Source organism: Arvicanthis niloticus, chromosome 14, assembly GCF_011762505.2.
Source record: "Arvicanthis niloticus isolate mArvNil1 chromosome 14, mArvNil1.pat.X, whole genome shotgun sequence".
Classification (NCBI taxonomy): domain Eukaryota; kingdom Metazoa; phylum Chordata; class Mammalia; order Rodentia; family Muridae; genus Arvicanthis; species Arvicanthis niloticus.
In genome coordinates this window covers 62,186,884-62,206,040 of record NC_047671.1, presented here as the reverse complement: position 1 = coordinate 62,206,040, position 19,157 = coordinate 62,186,884, and the positions used below count along the sequence as shown (strand labels likewise).

At 43.0% G+C, this 19,157-nt stretch overlaps 1 pseudogene; it reads left to right on the top strand.

The window, feature by feature from the left end:
• The first annotated feature begins 13,287 nt into the window (after nucleotides 1-13,287).
• LOC117720291 (small nucleolar RNA SNORA24) lies at nucleotides 13,288-13,376 on the top strand (annotated as a pseudogene).
• Nucleotides 13,377-19,157: the final 5,781 nt, after the last annotated feature.

Here is a 19,157-nt window from a genome sequence, read left to right as displayed (position 1 = left end):
CTCTCCCTGGGAAAGGAGCCGCCGCCTGGAGGAGGGGGAAACGGAGCAGAAAAGGAAAAAGCTACAAGTTTTATAGAAAGGGGGCGGGGCGGGGCGGGGCGGGGCGGGGCCAGGCCAGCATCCTGGGGCGTGGCCAAGTCTCCTGCGCGCTCTACTAGGCTTTCTAGGGAAAGCTGTTCTGCTACCTTAATTGTAATGAGCAGGTTTTGTACATTGATATAAGCTGATGTACCCACTTTGGAGGACAATTTGCGTAATAGGTTATATTAAATATCTCATAATCCTGCCAGTGACTACAGCCAAGTGTTGGGGGCCAGTTTAGGTAAAAAATCAAAACAAGAGCCAGATGGGCATGTGGTGCGTGCCTTTAATCCCAACACTCGGGAGGCAGAGGCAGATAGAACTCTGTGAGTTCAAGGACGGCCTGGTCTATATAGTGAGTTCCAGGACAGCCAGGGCTCTACACAGAGAAACCCTGTCTTTAAAAACCAAACAAAAGCCAGACAGTGGTGGCACACGCCTTTTAATCCAGGCACACGCCTTTAATCCCTGTACACCAGCCCAGCGGTGGTGGCGCATACCTTTAATCCCAGCACTTGGGAGGCAGAGGCAGGCGGATTTCTGAGTTCGAGGCCAGCCTGGTCTACAGAATGAGTTCCAGGACAGCCAGGGCTACACAGAAAAACCCTGTCTCGAAAAACAAAAACAAACAAACAAACAAAAAAGACTGTGTACACCAGCCATCATTGCGCAGCCTGTCTGGGCCAAGCCCTATCCTCAGTACTTGCTTTTCCTGATACTCCAGGTGTCTTGAATTTCAGAAGCCCAGGACATAGAAGGTACTTTGTGTCCTCGCTGCTAACTGCCAATCTCCTACAAGTTATTCCTGTTCCCAGGGACGAGTGTACAAAAGGAGTCCATAGTGTGCCACTGGAAGCATGGGGTCATGACCTTCCTGACTTCTTTGTTGTACTCTACACACATGTAAGAGCGCCCAGACCCCCAGACCCTGGAGGCTTTGACTACATGAGTTACAGTCACCAAGCTGTTCACCGTGTGTGTGTTTGTGTGTGTGTGTGTTGCTGTTGTTTATATGTTCGTGTATATGTGTGTTGTGTGTAAGTTGTATGGGATGTGTTTGTAGCCTGGCCATATACATACAGATGAGATCCATGCTTCTGCAAAACACTCTGAAGAAAGAATGGGTGATGGCTACCGCTAGGCATTTTCTTACCCTCAGAAAGCTGTCCAATATTTCTGTGCCACTTCAACCTCAACAGCAAAGTTTACTGTCAGCTGCTTTGTATAAGATTCAAGACTGAGAATCGCATAAAAAAGAAACACTTTAAGGAATATAGGAAAAAATACATGTGTGGTGTTTTCTGTGACTGCTGCCAACAGCAGAGCAGCCGAGCGACAGTAATCCTCACCAGGAGCTGTGTTCCAGCTGCTCTGTCCCGTGATACACATCACAGCATGCACAGGGAAATTTGAAAGCTGGAGATAATGGATCTGTTTGTTTTTTTGTTTTTGTTTTTTTGTTTTTTTTCCCGTGGTCTCCTAAACCATTTATTTCTCCCGACTGGAAGGTGGGCTTTTTTTTTTTTTTTTTTTTTTTTTTTTTTTTTTTTTTTTTTGATCTGTTTATTTTAAGTTGAAACAAAGAAAATTACCGTTAACACATGTTTAAAAATTGTTTTTTTTTTTTTTGAGATATGATCTCATCGTGTATTCCTGACTGTCCTGGAACATGCCACCTAGCTCAGATTAGCTTTGAACTCATAGAGATGTGTTTGCTTCTGCCTTCTGAGTGCTACATGAAAGGTGTTCACCACCACACCCAGGTTTTTTTTTTAAAAAAATATGTATTTTATATGAACTGAGAAGTACTTAAGTGTGCTGTCCTGTAACCCTCACCATGTAGACAAGGCTGGCTTTGAATTCACAGAGATCTGCCTGCCTCTGCCTACTGAGTTCTAAGATTAAAGGAGTGAGCTGTTTTCATCTCTTAACCACAAATTAGAAAGGAAGAGGTAAAATGATTTGTATTCATAGAAATCCTGTTGAGGGCTGGGCAATGGTGGCGCACGCCTTTAATCCCAGCACTTGGGAGGCAGAGGCAGGCGGATTTCTGAGTTCGAGGCCAGCCTGGTCTACAGAGTGAGTTCCAAGACAGCCAGGACTACACAGAGAAACCCTGTCTCCAAAAACAAACAAACAAAAAAAAAAGAAAAAGAAAGAAAGGAAGGAAGGAAGGAAGGAAGGAAGAAAGAAAGAAAGAAAGAAAGAAAGAAAGAAAGAAAGAAAAAGAAAGAGAGAAAGAAAGAAAGAAACCCTGTTGAGGGTGTTGTGGTGGTGGTGTGTCCACCAGACATACTCGGACATTGATTTTAAGCCATTGGAAGTCTTTATTAGACAGCAAGCTAGGGTGTTCAGGTTTCCAGTGCAACAAGAGCCTTTCTCAGGGTAAGGTTTTAAACACAAAAAACATGTTCTGGGTTGACATATTTCAGTTAACAAGAACAGTTAGCCAGAAGCAGAAGCCAAAAAAATAAGGTTAGTACATTTACAGACTTCCCAAGAACTATGAGCTTTGATGGATTAGGCCTTTGTTTTCATTTTGGCAGATGATAATGTCTACATGCTAAGTTATATGGCCTGAATGGCACTTCCATCATGGAGTCAGTTGTGCTAAGGCCTGAAGTAAGAGGATCATGAATTTATGTAATAAGTTACAGGACAAGCTAGACTACAAAGTAAGACCCTGTCAAAAACCAAAACAAAATGCACAAGCCAGGACTAGTGCTTGGGACACAGAGGTAAGTAGATCTCTGTGAGTTCCCAGCCATGCAGGGATACAGAGTGAGATTCTGTTTCAAAACAAAACAAAACAAAACACTACAATTGTAACAAAAAGAAGACAGATACAAAAGACTGGATATTTTGTGATTCCATTTATATGGGATATGCAGACTAGATTAGCCTAGAAATAAAAAGTGGTTGCCATAGGGACTAGGGGAATGGGTGACTGTTCAATGGAAATTTCTTTTTGGAGTGATGAAAATATCCTGGAATTAGATAGAATCGATGACTACATTGGAGTCTTTATGTACTAAACACCACTGGTCAGTATGCTTAAAGATATTTAATTAAGGAATTAAAAATTAAAGCAAATGGTTATTTCCCCACTATGTGAATTTTGCCTCAGTACAAAAAGGAAGAAGAAAACAACAGGAAAAATAAGTTTATTTCTTATAGGATATAATGCATTTGAGGGAGGACCATGGGGTACCTTTTATGGGCCCATGCCAAAGTATACCCCTGAGAAATTACATCACGCAACAGATCTACTGTTAGAGATTTATTGCAGGAGGGAAGCACAAAAGGCTGTCTCAGAGTGGGGACATGGGGAATAAATAGAGACAGACAGACAGACAGACAAGGAGACAGAAACAGAGGGAAGAAGAGTAGAGCAAAGAGAGTCTGAGAGAAGACAAGGAGAGAAAGAAAAGAGAAGGCAAGAGAATTCGGGGAGAGAGAGAGAGAGAGAGAGAGAGAGAGAGAGAGAGAGAGAGAGAGAGAGAGAGAGAGAGATAGATCTGGGGTGTCTGGGGACCCTTTTATGTGCAGCACCCAGCACACCTGGTGCACCTAGCAGCAGCAGATGATGATATAAGTTGCTGCTAGGTCCCTGACAGCAGGCCAGTGGGAATGCCTGGTTACTAACAATTTTCCATTTATCAATTTTACGTACTTGTTTATTGGGTGGTGAGTATTGAACCCAGGGTTTCATGCATTCTAAAGATATAATACCACTGAGTACCACCTCCAGCCACATCCCTCAGATTCTAATTAACACCAAATTACTAATGAAGGATCTTGTGTTTACCAAATTTAGAGAAAAGAGAAAAAAAGGTATGTTTTAGTTATGGTTCTATTACTGTGAAGAGACACCATGACCACAGAAACTTTTATAAAGAAAAGCATTTCACAGGGCTGACTTACAACTTAGAGATTTAGTCCATTATTGTCATGGTAAGAAGCATGGTGGCACGCAGACAGACGTGATACTGGAGAGGGAGAGGAGAGTTCTACATCTAGGTAGGCAGGCAGCAGAGCCACTGGGCCTGGCCTCTGCTTCTGAAGCCCCAAATCCACTCCTAGTTACTCACTTCCTTCAATAAGGCCACACCTACTCCGAGGCCACGCCTTCCTTATGAACCACTCCCTATGAGCCTATGGGGATCATTTTCATTCAAAGCAGCACAAGGTAGTCTGCCCAGCATGCAGGAAGCCCTGGGTCCAATCTCCAGTTCCTCATACACTGAGCATGGTGTCAGAAATGGAGACAGGAAGACCTTTCAATGTCATCTTTAGCTACATAGAAGCTGGAGCCTGACCTGGGACACATGAGAAGCTATCCACATAAATACACAAAAATAAGAAAAAAGGAGAAGAAAAAAAAGCTTGCATTTTAAAGTAAATCCAATGAAGAAATGAAGAAATGTGTGAACACAGCTGGAGAGATGGCTCAGTGGTTAAAAATCACTGACTACTCTTCCAGAGGATGTAAGTTCAATTCCCAGCAACCACATGGTAGCTCACAACCATCTGTAATGGGATCTGATGCCCTCTTCTGGTGTATCTTAAGAGAGCAACAGTGTACTTACATAATATAAAATAAGTAATTCTTGGAGGAGGAGGAGGAAGAAGAGGAGAAGAAGAAGTGGAGAAGTGGTGTAAGCAGCAAGCATATAAATCAGGGCCTGTGAGGGCAATGAGATAGCTCAAGTAGTAAAGACGCTTGTCACTGAGCTGGAAGTCAACCCCTGGACTAGTGAGCTGGCTCAGAGGTAATGGTGTTTGTTAATGGACAATTGAAGCCAGTCATCTCTCCCCACTGAATTCAACCTCTGAAACCCAGGAAAGGTCGAGAAGTAACTTCGAAAAGTTATCTTCTGATCTTTGCATGTGTCCCCATTTCTGTCTGTCTGTCGTCTGTCTCCTCCCCCTCTCTCTGTCTCTCTGTCTGTCTCTGTCTTTCTCTCTCTCTCTCTCTCTCCACACACACACACACACACACACACACACACACACACACACAAATGTTTTTATTTTAAGAAAAAAATGATTCTGAACTTCCCAGAGCGAAAGAATCATACAAATGTTTATCCAGACGAACTGCAAGTAAAAACTCACAGAAGACTTTAGTTGCAAGTTTCCAGGTTTAAACACCCTTGTCAACTGATACCGTGTTGTATATTTTATGAGTTAAATTAAAAGACTTGGAATTGTAAAAGATCATCTTATTATTTACAATATAATAATATTCTTAGAATAAACTGGTCTTTAATTAAGTCTTTGGTTCTCCTCTGCTTTGATAATGCACTGCCATAATAAATTGGAGAAAGCAATTGAACCTGAGTGTCAGTAGATATGAACTGTCCCAGTCCTTGCCCATCATTTAAGCAGATTCATCAGGCCCTTGGACCAAGAGCTTCTGGTTCCAGAGGAGATCAGAGAAGAGCCTTAATGGAAAGGACTTCAATAAATGTTGACTTCAATAAGTTAAATGACAGAAGATTTCAGAGTGTTGATAAAATATTGGTGTCTAAAGATGGGGCCTGTGTGTGATGGGGGAAGAGATGACTGGTGAGTTAAGAGTGCTTGCTGCTCTTGCAGAAGGCTGGAGTTCAATTCCCAGCACCCACAGCAACAAGCTCACAACCAACTTTCATTTCTAGCTCCAGGGCGTCTGATGCCCCCTTCAGGCACCTGGCTGTGCATTCAGGTATTAACACACACACAACATACTTAAAACCAGTAAAATTAAATCTTCTTTAACAAAAGATGGAACACATGCCATACCAAAAAAGGAAATCTGTCGTACTTCCATTCCCATGGATGTCTACAGAATTTTCAGTTTTACTAAATAAGTTCTAGGAAACAAAGAAAATGGAGATGAGATACTTCAGCTGAATCTCCTGTTCATACAAACGCTGTTCCACAGCCAGGGTGACACTGGGTGACTGACAGTTCATCTTCCGACAAAAGGACCGTGACACACTGATGTGATGTTTTCTACACAACCTTCTGATGGTTGGAATTTTGGTGTGATTGGTGTCATCTTTAACCTCATGTTTTTCCTTGTTCCCTGAAATAATGACCCTGAGACTTCTTATATGTGAATAAATGCCTAGGCTGATAGCTTTGGCTCTGTTTCCTGACTAGCTCATAACTTAATTACCCTTTTATTCTATTCTAAATAATGAATGGAGGAAGTACAAAGATAGCATTGGTTGTTTCAAGCAGGCTGGAATGTCCCTAACACAATGTGTCCTCAAAGGACATACACAGTAGAGAAGCACATTCTGCTGTCCTAAACTCAACTTTCAAAATGGAAGCTGCCAACATTATCTAAAAATGAGTGAGAGAAGTTGCAGCTCCTTTACCTGGACATCCTTAGCTCAACTTTTACCTTGTAGTTTTGTACATACAAGTGATCAACTCTCTCCCCAATCACCTGCCCTGCTTCTGACAGAACTGACACTGTTGTCCATAAAAACATCCACATGATGGCTCACAACCATCTGTAACGGGATCTGATGCCCTCTTCTGGTGTGCCTGAAGACAATGGTGGTGTACTCACACACACAAAATAAATAAATCTTTAAAATAAATAAATAAAAACATGCTAGAGAAGTTCTCATTGCTCTGTAGCCCACAGCTCCCTAAGCTGTTCCTGAGCCTCTAGCAGTGGCAAATGTCTGTTTCCCAAACCTATTGTCCACTGCTTCTAGCCATTAAACACCCAAATAGCATGTATTAAGATCCTTCTCTAATCTCTAGACCTTAAATTTCCTACTCTGTGATCTCAGTGAACCTGAAAAGGACAATGGTGGTTTGTATCTACCTTCCACACACTAAATTACTTTCCCTGGGTTATTATATTAACAGCATTATCAAAATGAAGGGACAAAGAATATATAAAGGGCTGACATGATTATTCTAAGAATATTGATTTCATGAATAGTAAGAATTTCCTTTTTAGAATAGCTCTCTTTCTGGGAGTATGAGTGTATGTGTAAGAGAGTGTATGTGATTGTGTGAATGTGTGTGTGAGTATATTTGTCTGTGAGCGTATGTGTTTGTGTATGTAAGTGTATGTGTTGTGTGTGAGAGAGAAAGTGTGCGTTGTGTGTGAGAATGTGATTGTGTGAATGTGTATGAGTGTGTCTCTCTGTGTGTATGTATTGTATATGAAAGTGTGTGTTGTGTGAGAAAGTATGTAAATGTATGTGTGAGTGAGTGTGTGTATGAGTGTGTGTATGTGTGTGAGTGTGTATGTGTGTGAGTGTGAGTGTACACACATACAGTGTGGCATACATGTGGAGCTCAGAGGACAACCTCAAGTGCTGCTCATCACCTTCCACCCGACAGTGTCTCTTGTTTGCTGCTGTATTCTCCATCTAGCTTGCCCTCCAGCTTGCACAGACTATCCTGTCTTCATCTCCCATTTCAGTGTGGTAATTACAGAAGTTCTCCAGTGTGTTTCAATCCACTGCGTGGGTTTTGGAGATCTGAATGCAGACCATTATATTTGAGCAATGGACACTTACCTACTGAGCCACCTTCTTCATCCCAAGAGAATTTCTTTTTTAATGTTTATTTGGGGTTGGTGAGATGACTCAGTGCATAAAGGCTCTTGATACCAAGCCTGAGGGCCTGAGTTTAATCCCCAGACTCCACATGGTGGAAGGAGACAATTGACTGTCCTAGAAGTGTCCTCTGACCTCTAAATGAGAACTGTGCCATGCACACCCCCCGCACCTACACCCATACTAGATAGATAGATAGATAGATAGATGATAAGTAAATAAATGTAATAATTGGTACTATTGGTTCCTATTGATTGAAATGAGCACATAAGAGAATGATCCAAAAGAAGAATGTACATATGAAAGTAAACTGTTTCATGTTACAACATGAGTGAACCCTGAAAACATCACACTAAGTGAAATAAGCCTGATATCACATAACGGAGACAGAAAAAATGGGAGGCAGAAGAAGAACTTATTATGAGTAGGCACAGGGTTTCTGTTTGGGATGCAAATTAGTTCTGTCTATCAACAGTGGTGGAAGTTGTGTGGCATTGAAGTGTATTTATTGTCCCTGACTTCTGCATTTGAAAAGAACTAACTGGAAAATTTTATGTTAGCTGTAATTTACTACAATACAAAAGAAAAACTCTAGATTGAATGTTTATTTTGAAAAATTCTAAGAATATACAAAGTTTAATATATAATGAACCTACTGGATGTAGCAGCACATACTCTTAATCTTGGTAGGCCAAAGACTGAGACAAGAGGATCACATGTTTGGGGCCAGCCTGCAGTAAGACATTTTTTTTTAAATAAAAAATAAGATAAGATTTATTTATTTATTGATTGATTGATTGATTGATTGATTGGTTTTTCGAGACAGGGTTTCTCTGAGTAGCTCTGGCTGTCCTGGAACTCACTCTGTAGACCAGCCTGGCCTCGAACTCAGAAATCCACCTGCCTCTGCCTCCCAAGTGTGGGGAGCTGACAGAAGGCGGCTATCATCCATGCAGCCATCTTGAGCCATATGCCCTGATAAGAAACTTGATTACAATAGCCTACAACAGCTGAGCACACTCTGATAACATCTTGGTTTAGATACCTAGGATCTTTCCTTGGGTGTGTGAGACTTAAAGGTGTGTGACTTAAGGGCGTGACTTAGAGATCAGATTTAGAGACAAGACCTGAGGGCATGATTAAAGGCGTGACTTAGAGGTGTGGCTTAGAAGTGAGACATATAAAAGGCAAGAGGCAGACAGGAGAGTTCTGAACAATTTGGAGTAGTAGAGAATCAGACACTTCAGAGAGAACAACTTGGAGTTGGAAGAATTATAAAGTATTAGGCAAAGAGAATTAGACATTAGGCACTTGGAAGAAGTAACTTGGAACTTGGAGGCACTAGGGACTAGGAACTAGGGACTAGGAACTCAAGACTTGGCACTTGGAGAGAAGAAGAGAGACTAAAGAATAAACAGGATTGAATCATACTCTATCTGGTCTCCATTCCTCGAGTCTGTCCTCACTCTCTCTCTTGTTGAACCCCGACCCATGGACTAGAGCTACTTGGGACAGTGCAGGACAATTGAGCCCCCAAGGCTTTTGGCAGTGCGGGTTCCAACACTGACAGAACGGTCCGAGACACTTGGTCCCCCAAACGTGGGTCAGCTTGGGCCGCAACACCCAAGTGCTAGGATTAAAGGCATGCACCACCACTGCCCGGCCTAAAATAAAATTTAAAACAATGGAAATACAACAAATTTCTTTCTGTCCATTACCAGCTTCAATAATTATCAATTCCCTGCCAAATCTTTACACACCAAGTCCCTCCTGGACCCCATGACAGCAAACCTCAGATATTCCATCGATATATCTGTCATTATTTCAAAATGTTTCTCCACAGTAAACAAAGTGTTTTCTTACCAGTCAATTCGTATTTCTCAGTAGGAACTCAGACCAGGGATGGCTGTAGCTCAGTAAGTAGAGTACCTGCCTACAATGGTCAGAGAGACCCCTTAGGTCTGTCCTTAGCACCACATAAGCCAAAAGTACTGATAGCACACACCTGTAATCCCAGCACTCAGGAGGTGCAAGCAACAGAGCCAGAAGTTCATCCTTGACTAATAGTGAGTTTGAGGGTAGATAGCCACAAGACACTGTCAATCAGCAACAACACCCCCCCCCCCAAACATCTCAGATCAGATACCACCCTCGGTCAGACCTTTCCACATTGTCCTAGAATGAGCAGGACCCATCTCTTTCTACTGTGTCTATGACTGCCTGTCTCTGATACACCGTTTCTCAAACATTGGCAAGGCTAATATTTTGAGATAGTAAAAGAATAACTAAGGGTCCCAAGAAGGTGGAGGTAAAAGTTATTAACCAGGGGAAGGAATCAAACAGTGAATGGTACCAACTTTTGGATTCTTCTCATTCTCTCCAGCGCCTGTACAGGCTTTCCCTGACTTTAGCCAATGACTCAAGAATGAATGGTTAACATAGAAGCAGCATTCCTCATGCAAAGTGGCACATAGCCCTCCTTGTTGCAGGAAGACTAAGTCCAATCTCCACCTGTTTTGTAACACCACCTCAGTCAGAGAACCTACATTTCGCTCCAAGTGGGAAATGGATCTTTCTAGGCACTGGATATCTTCATCTATGTCTATTGTTAAATTGTTATATTCTTGTCCTGTAATGCCAGTGCAGCTATCCCAGTGTCGGCCCCAGCTAGCCCTGCCCCTAGAATTAATGCTAAAGTCAAAGAAAAAGGTTCTCTCCTTTGTTTTATAAGGTCTCCCTCATTTTGTCCTACTAAGGCTTTTAATACCATTTCCTCTGAATAATAAGTTATGCTGGGCACAAATTGAACCAAAATACAGAACCCATCTGAGGTAGAAGAAATAAGAACCGCCCCATTCACGCAAGGAGTCAGTCCTGTTGAACAGGTCCACCATGCCTGTTCCGGGGGAATAGTCCATTTGGAATGAACTATGGGAACAGTCCGATTGCAGAGGTGTTGATGTGACAAGGGGACTTTCCCCAGACAGATACCTTGTCTCATATAGGCTAGACCTTCCCGTGACCATCTACATGCAGAGTCTCTTTCAGAAACATTATATTTAGCTATTAACCCAATGCCTTCATAAAGGGGGGCTGCAGTACACACAGTACATACAGTTAGCAGGAACAGCAAACTCAGGACTGAGACTGAATCAACTTTAACTTGAGGGGGTTGCTGTCCTTTTGAATCCTCCACTCTGGTACAGACTATTCAGAGTACTAGGAATGCCCTTCAGATTCACTTCTCTGTGGTGCCCTCTGCTGCACATGCTTCCTCATTGCAGAAAGATAAAACCTGACAGGCTTAAATGTTCCTGGTGGTCCTTGTCAGAGAGAGCATGGACCTGCTCAACAATTAATATGGGCCAGGCAATAGGTATACAACAGAAGCTAAAACAGACAAAAATTTCTCAGAAACATTTTCTTACATGAAAATGAAGAATGAGATGTGTAGTATCAAGTATAATATACGGTATCAGTTCACGCCTACTGGTTTGAGGCAAGGGGAGGTATGGGGTCTAGAATTTTCCAACTAGTTTGTCAGGAAAAGCCTTCCTGAGATGACATTCCAAGATCCGAAGGAGGAAAGCATAAACCACATACCTATTTCAGGATGTCAAGCACAGGGCAGGCTGGGGGCCTAGAAAGGTGATCAGACAGGGAACCATGGGAAGGAAGGCAACGCACATTGGGAAGAAGACGATTCATATGGGGCCTGCAAGGGCTTTGGCTTTTACTCTGAGGCAGACTGCAAGTTCCTGGAAATCACTTGAACAGAAGAACAGGATGGTCTGGCATTTCAATGAAAAACAAAAGCACTCTATCCGTTCTGACAAAAGGAAGCCAGAAAAGGTGGGACAGCGTAGATCTACAGAGACTACTAGCATAGGAAGAGAGGAGCAGGCAGGCTCCAGGAGCAAAGTTTGGAAGGGAGAACAGACCAGGCTTACTGATGGGGACACAGATAAGAGACAGTGAGGTCAAAGCTGTTAAGGTTTTCAGCTGAGCTAAAACCAGAAGGGTGAAGTTATCATTAACTAAGACAGAGAAGACAGTGGGAGGGCAAAGATTTGGAAAGAAAAGCAACAGGAACTCATATTAAATTTGCAATTTAAATGAGCAATGTTGGGTAGGTGGACTCAGAGCGGTCTGGGCTGCTGCTATAGTTTGGAGATCGTGAGCACAGACAGTTGGATCTACAATTGAGACTAGAGGACTATGGGATGACGTGTAGACAGATGGGGGTCAAGCCTGAGTTCAGGGTACCCCAAATGCCCAGAGGTTGGGGAAGTGAGAAGAGACGAACTACAAATACCCAGTGTAATAGCCACCAGCAGCAGGGAACCCTGTGGAATCTTGGCACCTGGAAGAACGCTTTTGACGGCAGGAAGTTAGCTATTAAAATCTTTTGGCAGATCAGTAAGATAGGACCTGAGACTCCACCATCAAAACCATGAGTTGAATCACAAATCAAATACCTTGTTTGGCCCTTTTCAGGAGAAACATCTAATTTCTTAACATTATTTTTTTCTTTGTATTATATAGATATTTTCAAACAACTGGACAATGTACATTGAATGTACTCTACCCCATAATTCTTTTTTTTTTTTAAATTTAACTTCCTATTGATTTCCTGTGAACTTCACATCATGCACCCCAAACGCCTCATCTTCCATCCCTTCCTACTCGCTTTCTGCCCCTGCAATCTCCACAAAAGAAAATAGAAAAAATCTCATGGTGGAAGCCGTAGCGTGTCACAGTGTGTCCCCACCTTTTTACTTGCAAATGCAAATGTTCATTACAATCAGTCATAAGTCTGGTTCGAGGTCTCTGGCTCCTGCTCCACTGCCAATACTGGGTCCTCATGGAGACTTCTCTTGGATATCCTGTTGTTGCCTGTGTCATGGAGATCCTGCAGCTTTGGATCTACAGGACCAGACCCTTCATGCATTTCAGCAGTTCACGGATTGGGTAGATGTTCGGGAGGGCTAACTCAAAGCCCTGGATCTGAGTCTGGGTGGTAGCTAAGCTGGTTAGATCACTAGCTCTCCTACGCCCACACCACCAGGGTGAGCGCTTCAGCGTTATCCCAGATAGCTCACCCAATGTCCCAACCAGCAAGGGGCAGAGACAGCTCTTTCACTTTCATGCCCTCAGGGCAAGCTTACTCTTTCTTGCCCATGCCAGCTGAGCCAGTTTCATTGTGCTACCTGGGTAAAGTGGGAGGCCTGCTCTCCCAAGTGCTGCAGCCAATGAGGAGCAGGACCACCTCTCCTGCTCTTATGACCTTGGGGGACCAGCTCTCCCACCTGCCATAGGTAGTGAGGGGTGAGGGTGGAAGAGGGTATCTTTCCCTAGCCCACACCACCATGGCAGACAAGTGACAGGGCCAGCCCATTCTCACATTCTTGGGTCCGGCTTACCCTGACCCCCACCAACAGGGTCAGCTCTACTGTGCTTCCCGGGAGAGGTTCGAGTCAAATTAGCAAAACAGTGTGTTTCCATGTTGGGTGGCTCATGTCTATAGTTCTAGCACTTGAAAGGCTGAAGTAGGAAGGTTGCTGCAAGTCTGAAGCCAGCCTGGCATCCAAAGTTTAAGGCTAGCCTGGGTAGTGCACTGGAACAACTTCTCAGCCACGGAGGAGGGTGTACTTGTTTATTGGTGACACCGTCATCATTTAACTGTAATCAGATTCTGACTTGGCACAAACAACATTCCTCGTGGTTAAGAACTTGTGGGATGCCAGGTCATTGGCATGCTTTTGTGAACTGTTACTAAAATGTTTCTAGAAAACACAACAGAATACCACCAACATAGAAGGTCTCTGGTCACAGTAGGAGCTCAGAAAAGATTTGTAAATCTATTTTGACAGTGCTTCATTCTTTTGATAGTGTTCCTAAATGCTAAGTCCTGGAATACTAGGCTGGCTCCTCTCTGTGCAAAGCCTGGTGTTTTATGGTGCAGTCAAACAAGTCCGGCCTGTTTGACAGCTGCACCTCCTAACTACATCACGCCTCACTACTTAGAACCACACACTTTCCTGGGAACTGAAGAAAAAACAACATCCATAACTAGCAGAGGTCTCACAGCTCAGGATGGGTGCTCATCTCCAGTGGAGAAATCCCATGCCTCAAACAAAATAAAATAGAAGAAAATCAGGCTTCAGAGCAGGAAGTCTCTTTCAAAATCAGGATGCCTAATCTAAATTCCCAAAGTTTTTAGCTTGGGGGGACCAGTAGGCAGGATCTTGCGTCCTGACTGTGGTATCCATACTTTCTGGAAATGTCATGAAAGCAATTAAACTCATAGAACTTCATTCATCGGCAATGTGGAACTGATAGGGTGAATATTACTGGGCTCTTGGGCGAGCTGGGGGGAATTACGTAGAGGACTCCAATAGACTTTAATAAATTACATGTACATGTGTACATGTACAACTACATGTGTATAACACATATATGTGCAATGTGTTCTTTTTATTTCATGATCCTATCCAATATTCAATTTGCCTCTTTTGTTGTTTGTTTTTGTTAAGAAAAACTGAGGACCACTGTCTTAGTTACGGTTTCTATTGCTTTGACAAAAACAAACAAACAAACAAACAAAAAAACATGAGGAAAAAGCAAGTTGGGGAAGAAAATTCAGCTTACACTTCCACAGCACTGTTCATCAAAGGAATCAGAATAGGAATTCAAGCAGGGCGGGAACCTGGAAGCAGGAGCTGAAGCCCAGACCATGGAGGGGTGCTGCTTACTGGCTTGAGCCTTACTGGCTTTGCTCAGCCTGCTTTTTTATAGAACCCAGGACAACTTGCCCAGGGATGTCAGTACCCAGCACCCACCATGGGCTGGGTCCTCCCTCATTCATCACTAATTGAGAAAATGCCTTACAGCCGAGTCTCATGGAGTAATCTCCATTTCCATAGAGGCTCTGTTCTCTCTGATGACTCTAGTTTGTGTCAAGTTGATACACAAAATCAGCCAGTACAGCCAGTGAGATGGATCAGCAGGGAAAAGCATCACTGCCAAACTCAACAACTGAATATCTAGTGTAAGGAGAGAGTGGCCTCCTGTAAGTCCTCTTCTGGTCCTGCCACTAAAAAGAATGATCAGATTATTATTAAAAAAATAATTATCATGATAATAATAAGTGTTCTTTATTCCCACTTGTCTTAGAGTTTCATGGCTGTGAAGAGCCACCATGATGAAGGCAACCTTTATAAAGGACATTTAATTGGGGCTGGCTTACAGTTTTAGAGGGTTAATTTAGAGAGAGAGAGAGAGAGAGAGAGAGAGAGAGAGAGAGAGAGAAAGAGAGAGAGAGAGGAGGCCCTGATGGGAGCTTTTGAAGCTTCAAAGCTCATTCACAACAAAACAGTCCACACCTTCTCCAGCTAAGGCCACACTTCCTAATCCTTCTCAAACAGTTCAGCTCCCTTGTGACTAAGCATTCAAATATATGAGCCTGTGAATTCTCATTCAAACTACCATAGTTGCCTTGGTCATGGAGTTTTATCAGAGCAATAGAAAAATAACTGAGTTCACAAGTATAACAGCCATGCCATGTCCGGAAGATGCATTTCATAGCATCCTCTGCATCCTTTGACTCAGTTCATCTGCCCTTCTTCCATGGCATGCCCTGAGCCTTTCAGGGACGGTAGAGATGTTTCATTTGGGGCTGAACACTCAACAGTCACTTGTCCTCAGCACTTTGGTCAGTTGTAAGCCTCTGCATTAGCCATCATTCATTGTATGGAGAAGCTTCTCTGACCAAAGGCAAGAACAGGACAATCTATGGGCATAAACATTAAGAAGGCCATATAGAATGCACTAGGAGGTTCCCCCCTTGACCTCCTGTTTACAGTATCAGGCAAGACTTGGTGGCCATAAAGAGTGGCAGGCACTGCTAGGAGGTGTGGCCTTGTTGGAGGAAGTGTGTCACTGTAGGGGGTAGGCTTTAAGGGCTCCTATGCTCAGGTTCCACTTATGTGGAATCAGAGCCTCCAACTGGCTGCCTGTGGAGGACATCCCCCCTTCTGCTGATTTCGGATCAAGATGAAGAACTCTGGTCTCTTCCAGCACCATGTCTGCCCACATATTACCATGCTTTCTGCCATGATGATAATGGACTAAACCCCTGAAACTGTAAACCAGCCCCAATTAAATGTTTTTCTTTATAAGACTTGCCTTGGTCATGGTGTCTCTTCACAGCAATGGAAAACCTCACTAAGACAGGTCACAGATCCAGAAAGCAGGTAGTTACCCACATTGCAATTACGCCACTATTGAACCAAGGGGCACATATTGCTGGAAATTTGATATCATAACTTTCATAGCTCATAGCTGGTAAGACCATTGATAATTTCTCCCTCAGCACACTGGGTAGCACATTTTATCAACATGAACGCTAGCCACCTGGCTCATGTTTAAATTACATGCTCTCCCCCCCTTTTAAAATCACATTTCAGGCTGGAGAGATGGCTCAGAGGTTAAGAGCACTGACTGCTCTTCTCTAGCCCCCATCCTTGGGTTTCTATAAGGATGGTTATGCTATCTGTGAATAGCGACAACTTTACCCTTTCAAACCTGTATGCAATTTATTTTCCTGACTTTGAGATCTAGGAGTCCCTGAATATGGAGAAAGCAAGCAGTGAGATTAGACACTCTTCCCTTACTTTCCTGGGCCTAGCACATCTTTGACTCTATGTTAGCTTGTAGTTTTTTGAGGTTTCCTCTCTGCCATAAATAATTGCTAATGATCATGTTACTGTCCACTTTGATTTGTAGCTTAGTTTCTTCATATTGTTCTTATCAGTGATTTTTTTCCCCATAAGATTTATTTATATTATTTTTAAATTATGTGTACATGTGTGGATATGGTCACATGAGGGCAGTACCTGCAGAGGCCAGAAGAGGGTGCCAGATTGCCTGGTGCTAGAGTTACAGGAAATTTAATTACATTTCTCTTTTCCAGTGTATACATGCACACGCACTGGTCTGAGTATAGAGGTGAGAGGACAACCTGTGGGTGTTGGCTCTCTCTTCCCATCATGTGGTCTCCAGGACTAAACTCAGGTAATTGGGTTTGGCAGTGTGTTTACGTGCCGAGCAGTCTCTCTGACCCTTTGTTCTTATTCCTAAAAGTGGTCATATACTGTTAGTATTACTATATATACATATTACTCAAGTTTACAATGAAATCATCTCAGTCTGGAATTCATTTTTTTCAGAAGTATTAACTATGAATCCTATTTTTCTAATAGTTACAACATACTTGATATTAGTCAAAAGGCCAAAAGGTCACAGTTTTCAGCCAGCACTATGGACATTGCTCATTGGTATTGGGGAAGTTTTAGTAATTCTTGTTTCTGTTTGTTTGTTTTTTATGAACCTGTTCCATCTCATCTAACTTGCTGGATTTGTATAATACCTATCCTACTAGCTTTAAACTGAGCAAAAATAAAAACATAACATATTAAATCTTTTGGAATCGGTTAAATAAGTACGGAAGAGGAAACCATACTGTTAAACTGTATCAGAGAAAAGGGAGTCACTTCCTTCAGTGGTCTCACTCAGTCACCTAACAGCGACTTTGGCCTGTTCTATAGTTCCAGATTTTCCTTTCTGTTTTACACCAAAACACAAGAACTGATTGCTTCAATGTTCCTACACACACACAAACATGTTCAAACTGGAAAGGGAACTGCAGAGGGGTCCTGTTGTTTTCATGGGCCAGGCTCACACACTCTCACCTTCAGAGTCTGGGAATAGACAAGGAACATTCCAGTTAGGACAAGAACCCGTTCGCCTTGCACAGCTATAGTAGGAGCAGCATAGCAGGTCTGTGGCTCTCTGGAACAGAGAGGCCAGTTAGCCAAGAAGATGCTTTTCTCTTTCCAGCAGACTCTCTAACAAGTAATTCTGTTACCCATAACCCTTTGCATTAGGGAAAAGAAATGATGTTTTCACAGTCTGCCAATAGTAGGAGGTGGGGTATTGCTCACTTGTTCTGATTCTATTTAGAATGTAGCTAATAATACTTTGAACACTCCTCCATCTTTATGCCCTGTTTCTTTTTTTGTTTGTTTGTTTCAAAGTTAGGGACAGTTGGGCTTGGGGGATGGCGCAGTAGGTAAAGTGCAGACCATACCAGCATGAGGACCTGAGTTGGGATCCCCAGCAACCATGTAAGAAGCCAGACGTGGTGATGCTCACCTGTAATCTCAGTGCTAGCAGGGCGGAGAAGCAGACCCCTGGAGTCCTGCCGTCAGCTAGCCTTGCTGAATCCAAGAGTTCCAGGTTCAGTCAGAGAAACTCTCAAAGAACATGGTGAATGACTTTGGAAGCCACCTGGCCCTGACATGTATATGCACACACCTGGATGCATAACCACACGCTCAGATGTGCCCATCTACCTTCCCCTCCAAAGTTAGAAAAAGCTGGGGTCAAACTATGGATCGTGCTTCTTTTAAAATGTCCTTTGAAATCAAGAATTCAGAAACTGAGTAAGGCTATTCAATTGAGCAATCTATAAGTGAACTGGATGGTATATTTTAATCTAGATTATTACATTAAAAAAAAACCATATCTTACTTTCCCATTGTGATAAAATACCCTGAAAAAAAAAAAAAGACTTAATGGAGGGCGAGTTGATTTTAGCTGAGTGCCAGAGTGATGGAGTCTATCATAGTAAGAGGCAGGGAAGGTTTGGTGACAGAAGCTGGAGGCTGGGTGTCACACTGTGTCAGTCACACTACATCTGCACTCAGGAAGCAGAGAGCAAACCAGCAGAGAAACTCAAGGTTCACCTTGAGTACTCCACTCCCTTCACGATCATCCCAAAAGGCACCAGCAGTCAAACACATCACCAGTGTTCAAATATGAGTGTATAGGGAACATTTCCCATTCAAACCACAACTACTAGACATTGTAATTTTTGGTGTGTCTGCACACATGTATGTAAATATGCACACCCACGTGCGTGTGGAGGCCTATATTAGTCTCTTACTGGACTTCTTTTGGCTAGGCTGATGGCCAACAAACCCCAGTAATCTTGCTGCCTCCGTGCCTTGCACTGCTGGGGTTACCCAAGAGTATGCTCCCCGTGCTTGCCTTTTTATATTGGTGCTGGGGCTGTGAACTCCTCCTACTGTAGAGAAGGGCTCCTACCCACAGGTCCGTCTCTTCAGTCCTCAGACATCTCAACTTTATAGAAATGAAGTAGAACAGTTATCAAGGTGGGTAGGAGGAGATGGGGAGAAGTTTTGTTTTGAGACAGGGCCTTACTATGTAGTCTTGGCTAGCCTTGTATTTGCAGGGATCCACCTGCCTCTGCCTCCCAAGTGCTGAGATTAATGGCATGTGCCACTATGTCAGGCTGGAAGTTTTTAATGGGTCTAGCTTTCATCTTGCAAGATAAACAGGTTCTGAAGATGGTGTGACCAGACTCAGCGCTCCTCCACTGCATGCTTTAACAGTAGCCAAGACCGAAAGAGGAAA